Genomic DNA, 8,838 nt, shown 5'->3' with positions numbered 1-8,838 from the left:
TGCTTACGTTTATTAAACTTTTTGGGATTACAAAATGTTTCGATTTCTTTTTATACTTTGCATAATATATTAAAAATACAATACATTTTATTTTAATATATATTTACTTCAATTACACTTTGTCTGCTATTCACGTTCTTCGCTTTTCACATATTTACGTGATTCATTGCGGTTTGTGTCTTGGCTAAGCATGTTTGAAAGCTTTTTGCAACGTAAACGCTTTACGTAGCGCTCGTTGAGTGCCTTCGCTGAATGCCTTTGCCGCAGCTGCAACGCTGCGTATGAGTAATTTTCGCAAGTCAATTGCAAGCTCGTAGATAAGCCAACATTGACTAAGCGATAAAAAAATGTGAATTATTTGTTTAATTATTATGAAAATGTGTGTGTTAATATGAATGTGTCATAGCTGGGAATTGAAAGAACTAAGAATTGGATTTGAGCTTTAGTTGAAAGGGAAAATAACCGTTATTGTTACTTGACTTTAGGCCAGGTCTTGGATAGACATAATTTATCAATTTAAAACATTTTCTCATATGAAAGTTCATCTTTAAAATTGCTGTTAAAAACTCTTTAACTAACTAAACAAAACTAACTAAATTTCTGTGTTAAAAAAAAGTTAGTCAATCAACTAATAGCTGTAAAAACATTGTTGCACTTCTCTAGAGTTCATTTAAATTTGACAGGCCTCCTTTTAGCAATTGACAACTGTAAAAAAAAATTGTCAATTTGTCGCGAAGTTATTTTAATGAGTTTTACGACAGCAATTTGCGAATTGTTGCAGTTGCGACGGCGATTGCCTTTTACAGTAAAAATAAGAATTGTTAGAGAAATATTTATGCATATTTTGTGTTGGTTTTTCGTTGTTGTTGAAATTTCCGTCATTTATTGCTCAATTAAATTGTTCGATTGCGGTTTGCATTTGCAATTTGCAGCTCGAGACGCAGACGAGGTGCAGCTTTACAGATAGTCCCAGGCAATCGCCCGATCTACGGTCATTCGCTGCTAGTATATACATATATATATATATATATATATATATATATATTATATTCATATATAATATAGAGAACCGCACTTAACACTGTTATGTTTTATGCGACACTCAAGTGCGACTCATGACCCTGACGCTGCGTCAAGTTGTCGCCGTAATGTCGTTGATTTGTTGACTTTTTAGTGAATGTAACTGTAATTTGTCATATCTCAGTGGGGTATATCGCGCCCGTGTGTAGCATAGCAGATAGGAACTTGAATGAATCTGCGAGAATTGGGTAAAGAGTTGACTTGTTTATTTGAAAGATTACTAAAGTCTGATTAAGACGAGAGAATTGTTATAAATATCACTTACTGCGCTTAAATATCTTTAAATGTAAGCTTAAAAATGATAAAGCTCTTACTATACTTAAAGACTTACTTGATGATCTTGTTGCAGCCTTAATAAATTATTTTTTATATTCTGAGCATATTCTGTGGGAAATTAGAATTTTACAATAATTTTCATGATATTTGTATTAAAACTTAAGATTGTAAAGCTCTACTTAAATGTTGATAGTTAAAACCTTAAAATCAACTCATTTTAATTTAAAAGATAAACAAATTCGAATAACTAATACGTTTTATAAACGTTTACACTAATTTAAAACAATTTCAGCGCATTCATTAATTTTTAATTCATTAATTACTAACTACAAACTTATTATATTAAGCTCTTAAATATGTTCTGTTAATGATCAACTCTTAAAGGTAGTTAATTAGAAGTAAAGTTACTGTAACAATTACTAATTATCTTGGAAATTAAAATTGAAATGAAAATTTAGATCTATAATTAACTAGTTCTATAACTCTATAACTCATTATATCTCATTAATCTTCAACTTTAATCTAAGTGCGTCTGAAGTCACTTTTCTTAGAGCTTCAAGCTTATGCACAAGAACTTAACAAAAGTAAAAGCTCACCATTTCGCCTGAGTATCTCGAAGTCGTGCTTTATGCAAGTTTCCAGACTTTGCAGTTACTTCATTTGCACGCTTTTTACAGTTGCTTCCTCTGCTTCTTCTTCTGCTCGCCGCTTGCATCCTCTGTTCTCCCTCTGCCGTCAGTTTATTGCTCGTGCTTCTTTGTCGCATCGCATCGCAGCGCAACGCATTGGGAGGTATGCATTCGATTAGCACCTCATTTTGTTTTGTTTTCTGTATTTGCTTTACTGTTTTTGTTTTCTGTTTGTCTTTTGCTATTCAGCTGTTGTTTTGCATTGCGTCTCCCTCTCTCTCGCTCGCTCAGTTTTGCATTACAAATGTCCCGTTGCTGCTGTTTTCCCATTGTTATTTTGATTATCTTGGCTTTAATTTGTGCAACATCTCGCCATTCCCTCTCTCTCTCTCTCTCTCTCTCTTCCATTCTGTTTCTGTTTTTATTGCTAGTTGATATAACGCTTAGATAGCGAACGCTGTGACAATGCATCTGTTTGGCTCGCTGAAAACGTGACCGTTATTAGCGCTGATTTGTTTTTCAAAAACAACAACAAAAACTCGTTTTAATTCGTCTTTTTTTTCGCAATGCAAATGAAGCTGAGTTATTGCATCGATAACAGTTTAAGTTTGAATTAAAAAAAATTAAAATTTGTTCAAAATAGGCACAACAGTTTGCGTTTGCATACCCTTGAACCCATTGAATATGGGCAGACTGGGTATATTGTTGCACAGATAGTTATTAGAGCTTATTTTAAGAGCCCAACAAAATTTAAACTAGAACTTTTCAAGAAGCAGCTTAACATGGGACTTAGAGTACTTGCTTCATTTTAACCTTGAATAATCATAATCTTCAAGTAGATTAGGCGTTACTTAGAGTAGTTTTTATTGAGCTTATCTCAAGAGAGCATTTAGTTTGTTTTTATTCTTCTTTAGTTGATACCCTAAACGATTCTACGTCAATCTAATTTAAAGACAGTTTTTTGAGAGAATTTACTGTTATCTTAAATCTTCTATAATCCAGATGCCTAGACTTCTTGTAGAAACATCTAGTTTTAGCTCTTTTATAGAAAACTCTTTAGTTTTTTTTATTATTTTTATTAGAGAAAGTAAATCAGATTATAAGAGAGACTTTAATCTTCCACATTGCTCTATACAAAAGTATTTTAGATGTTAAGAGAGTATTCAAAAATAATAATGTGTCAATTCCTCAATTCATTAGCCTTTGATTCAGCAAACGAATTATGTTTTAAGCATATACCATATAACAAAATTTGTCTATGTATCTATTCTTAAAATAAAATTATATCCCCAACAAGTTTTTCCAACTTGCAGCAACTAAAGATGTTCTCTGATTGAGCTAAAATCAATTTCATTTCATATGCAAGGAAATTCCAGCAAACCTCAGTCATCCATCTCCTCCTACTACTCCTCTGCCTCTCTCTCTCTCCCCCCCTCTTTTGGCAAATGCAAATTGCTACCAAAAACCTAATTGAATCAAATATGAGCGCCAATCAAGAGCAAAAGATTTTCCCACACTCAGAGAGAAAGAGAGAGAGAAAATTACACAGATGCAGCCAACAATTGGCGCACGTTGCCTTTCAATGTGTGTTTTATTTCTAATGGACCACAACGAATGATAACGACGATAATGATGCTGATGATGATGATGATGGGAATGCAAATACAACGTCTACAATTTGTGCATTAAAATTTTGTTTCTTATTTAGAAATTTGCCGATCTATATATATATATATATATATGTGTGGAGAAGGGACTTAAAGATAAATTGATTTTCATTGAAGTAGGCGACGTATACGTAATATATTTATTCAACAACGCATGCCTGTGCCCAAATTGTTTATGCTACACATGACTGTTTGTGACTTCGAGCATGATCTGCTCTTTTCTTTTGTATTGTCTGGCTGCGTGTCTGGCAGCACGCAGATCGCCTATGTCGTCAGTATTTCACACTGTCACTATAGAGAATATACACACAATCACACTCACACTCACACACAGACACTCATAAATATATTTTCGACAATATAGTATACCCTCGGTCTGCATTGAACTGAAATCCCACCGGTAACATACATACATATTTCGCTTGCCTGCCCTCTGCTCTTTTAACTTGGAGTATAATAGATTTAGCAGGCAGCTGGTAGGCTTGCTGCATGTTAAAGCAAATGTTAATGTTAATTCTGTTGGAAATGTTAATGATATGAATTTTAATGATCTACTTATCTTTACTTGAATGTTAATACATTTATCATGCAGTTCGTAAGCTATGTGCATGTTAATGCTGACGTTAACGTTAATGTTAATGTTATTAGTAATGTTAACGATGATGTTATTGCTTCTGCTGTTTTTATGTTTAGGTAAATGTTAATGTTAGGCTACATAGTAATGTTAAAGTTAATGTTAAAGGTAAAATTAATGTTAAAGTTTACGTTTATGATAGAACATTTTTATAATATAAATGTTAAGACTGACGTTAAGCTCAAAGCTTAAATGAACAATAAAACTATGTTTATGCTAATGTAACAGAAAATTCTTATGTTAATTTTTATTGAAATGTTAAAGTCAAATTGTTAAATTTTCAAATGCTAATATTTTATATAAATGTAAATTTGTATGTTAAAAACATAATGTAAATGTTAAGAAGTTTCACAAATTATTTGATATGCATAATTCACAGTACTTTTACAGTTCACAAATGCCTCGACTGTCTTTCAGTTGCGCTAGATCCGCTGCCTTTATATATGTATATTTTCGGCACTTTAAAGACTACAAATATACTGAAAGTTTCGATACTAGAATGTGTCATGTTATGCTATTGACGGCCAATTGCCAATTGTGTGTGACTAATGGCGAGTGTTGTGAGGATGCTAATTGCTTAAATCAATCGAGGCGATATACCAGATATCGCCGGGTATTTGGTTAACTATGCTATACTCTATATAGACACTATACTATGTACTATATAAGGCTTCAATCTTTGCCAACAATGTGCAAATCTTTTTGCTTCTTTCATCTTCTCTTCAGATGATGCGGTTCATGGCATTTAGCACAGCTGCAATTGTTGTTTTTTTTTTCTGTGATTTGTTTGAGATCTTCTGTAAGATCTGTCGAAATCGCCATTTTGCAAATCTTTTGTGTGTTTGGCGAACAACTGTGGAGCTGGCTAACACAAGCAGAACGTTGCGAACGATATGGTTCAGAGAGCGACGAGATGAAATAATAATAAAAACACGGGAAATTACAAAATATTATGATCGCAGCAGCTGTAATAAGCCCATTAAAATTGGAAAAATTATATATATATTTTTAATTTTTAGGTTGAAACCCATTTTACAAAATATATAGAACAAGGTTAAAAATAACAATTAATATATTAATATTGTAATATACCAAATTGCTATAATATTTTTGGCTATAATAATATATATATATATGATTTCATATTTATTGAGAAGTATTAAAAAAATAGTTAAAACATTTCCTAGAATATATACATTCTCAAAAATATATTTGTAAACAAAAATAATTTTTGAATATATTATAAAAAAATATTAATGACAGAAGAAATGAATATTATGCATAACAAATTATATATAAAAATGAATATAATTACACATTTTTCTGCATATGGAAATGCATTGAATTTGCTTTTACAGTCGACATTTCTGTCAATAAAACAGTGCAACCCACGATATTTCCGGGTGCGCTCGCTGACAGCTGCTTTTAGTTGGAATATATATCAAGAAATAGGTAAAACATGCTTGCACATGATTGTAAAGACGTTAACTGCCACTCCAGCTGAGAGTTTATTTACAATGTGCTTAGGAATAGCTTCAAATAGGGCTTGAACAAGGGTATCAAATAGAGCTAAGCACAGCGAGAATTTGTTTTCATTAGCACCTCAACGCGGCGATCGGGGCCAACTGTGAAGGCAAGCAGCGCGAATAAGAAGAAGATTTAAAAACAGAAAAAGAAGCAACAACAAAAACGACCAACTGCAATATGTTTTCAAGCCAACTGTATATGCCCTGTATGCTTAAGTAATGTAGAGGGTGTTATTGACTTTTAATCTTTATTCACAAACAGCTTTCAACAGTCTGGTTAAATAATCGATAAATATAAATTTATAGTATAACATATAGCTTATATTCTAAAAAACGTTTGTTTCTTTTCGACGAAAAGAAACTCAGTAATTGTTTACGAGTAACTAATGTTAATTACAGGCTATCTCCTAGTCGATCACTCGTCGACTGGAGCCTTCTGGGCATTGGGCAATTGAAAAGCGCAGACGTTGCGGCAGTCAGCCTGCAAAATTTTGACTTCCCCTTTACTGTGGACTTTGAACCCGTTAGCTGGCAAAAAAAAACAACAAAAATACAATCCAAACACATTCAGTAGAAGAGGGGGAAGAGAAGAGAAAGTGCAAAAGCAGCTAAATCTGCAAGAAAGAACGATATTACAACGTTTGAGCAAAGCTGGAACAGCGCAGCCCAAGCTGCAAGCAAGTTAGCTCTCCCGCATTGGGCTCTCCCAGTGTGGTGCTCTCAGGGAATAGAGCAGTGCGACAGCAGCAGCAGCAGAGACAGCGGCAGCGGCAGTGTTAGCAATAGCGACAGCGTCGATGATCAGTTAACGCTGAGAGCTCGTCGCGTGCAGTTCGTTTGAGCAGTGTCTGCCTGTGTATGCTTTTGCCGAAAGTTGAAACGAAAGCAATCGTCGCTGTCGTCGTCGCCCTCGTGCACGCTGGAACATCATAATCATCATGCTGATAATGATGATCTGATCCGGCGGCTGATCGTGTGTGTCGACTATGTGTGTGTGTTAACTGCGGCAAAGGCAGGCAGCAAATACCAACAGAGGCAGCAACAAAATTAAAAATTGTGAAACGAACTTTTGTACTGGGCAGCCCAAAAGGTAAACCCAACACCAAAAAAAAAAAAATAAATAAAAATAAAAGCAAAAGTATAAAGAGCAAAGTGCAAAAGAAGCAGTAGAATTTACCAATACCCCAGCCCACCCCGCCAATACGCTCTGTTCTCTTTACGCTCGCGTGCGTGTCCGTATGTGTGTGTGTGACGAAAAAAGTGTTTAGCTGTATTGGTTATTGTAGAAATGTTGTTGTTGTCCAAGCACTAAAACAAAACAAACGCGAAGAAGAATCAACAACAGCAGCAGAAGTGTGCAGCATCAACAGCGGAGTTTGCTTAATAAATGTTTCTTTAAAAATTTCCACTTGGCAAATTCGTGATTAATATTCATAATTTTCTAAGGCAGACGAAAAGAGCAGCAAAAGAAGCAAAAAGAAATTAAATATATATAAACACATATACATGTACATATTGTTTTTTTTATATTGCTATCTCTGTCTCAAGCACGCTATAATTTATTATAACAGCGACAGTTTTTTATGTGCCTGAATTCCCCTTCCTTTTCGAATATATATATAAAAAGTGAAAAAGAAACGCACAAAACAAAACGCGAATTTTTCAAACGGCGCGACAAGTCGGGCAAAATATAACTGAAATATCACAATATATATATATATATTGAATATATATATACTTATATTACAAATATATATATGCGTATTAATACCGAGTCTCTAAGCACTCGTATCTGTGTATTTCAATGTGATTTAAATAAAAGCAAAAAAAAAAATAAATAAATAAATATTTATATAAAATATATACAAATTAATTTTTATTTGTTTATATATATATATATATATATATATATATATATATATGTATTTTGCATATTTAAGTTTTGTGTCTAAAGTTTCATCAAAATAACTAGTTATTCATTTTTAATGTAAGTAACTTTGTTTCTTTTTTGGTTAACTATTATTTATTAGTTTTAAGAGTTTATAAAAAAATAATTAAATACTGAATATGAAAACAGAAAAATTAAAATAAAATCTCCAATATATATTATATATATATACATATGTATTATAGACAATCATATTTTTTTCATCTTCTATAAAGAAATTTAAATTTGTAAAATTCTACAATGGTTTTTTAAGTCCGCAATTCTTATTCAAATTTTATAAGATTTTTTATTTTAACTATAATTTAAGGAAAGCTCTTTTTTGAAGCCTATAAATTTATATTAACAAAAGTCTTAGCACATAAATTAGGCTGATTGCTGTGCTACCTTTTTTTTATGCAAAACAGAATCTAGATTAAGTAAACAAAATTTTTTCTTTTTACCAACTCTAAGAGAATTAAAACCAGTATGCTTATAGATTTGATAAAGAACTAAAGAGCCATCAATGCTAAATAAACAACTCTTTTAATTTACGCTCATGTGGAGCATTTATGTTCTCGAATATTAATATCGACTTCTGTATAGAAATTATAGCAATTTATTCAGACTTTATGTCTTCTATATACAAATACAACAATTTATTGGTTCTATTGAACTCTTGTACGCTTCATTCGTGTCTTATAGGTGAAATTCTCAAAGTTTTTTGTTTATATTTTCAACCTTGTTTTGCTCCAATTTGTTTCTCTTTTTATTCTTATGTTTTGCGTATTCGAGTGAATGCCTCAGACATTCCCAAATATAGTTATACTCTGCTTAAATACTCTGGGTATTAACACTTTGGTAGGCATTGAAGATGCTTTAACAGAAATAAATATTATAAATTATAGCGTGCAACAAAATGTATTATATATTAGCAAATTTATATTGTTAAAAAATTACTATCGCATTTAAGCTTCTTTTTTCCTTTCCTCCATATTTCATTATTTTTTACGAACTTTAATTACTTTTTTCTCTCGCAAATCATGCAAAGCATGTTGGTCGTATAACGGTGCATGTAGGTTGTAGTGGGGCTGAGAGTTAA

At 32.4% G+C, this 8,838-nt stretch overlaps 1 protein-coding gene across 1 annotated transcript in view; it reads left to right on the top strand.

The window, feature by feature from the left end:
* The first annotated feature begins 6,633 nt into the window (after positions 1–6,633).
* LOC111595396 (dual 3',5'-cyclic-AMP and -GMP phosphodiesterase 11) overlaps positions 6,634–8,838 on the top strand; it is a 55,147-nt gene continuing 52,942 nt past the window's right edge. Inside the window, exon 1 of the mRNA XM_023309097.2 lies at positions 6,634–6,902. The gene's annotated coding sequence lies outside the window, so the exon portion shown is untranslated. The remainder of the gene's footprint in view (positions 6,903–8,838) is intronic.

The sequence above is a fragment of the Drosophila hydei genome, unplaced genomic scaffold (assembly GCF_003285905.1).
Source record: "Drosophila hydei strain 15085-1641.00,03,60 unplaced genomic scaffold, DhydRS2 tig00008114-arrow-pilon, whole genome shotgun sequence".
NCBI lineage: Eukaryota > Metazoa > Arthropoda > Insecta > Diptera > Drosophilidae > Drosophila > Drosophila hydei.
Note: the sequence above shows the minus strand (reverse complement) of the source record. Positions and strands in the feature narration are given on the sequence as shown.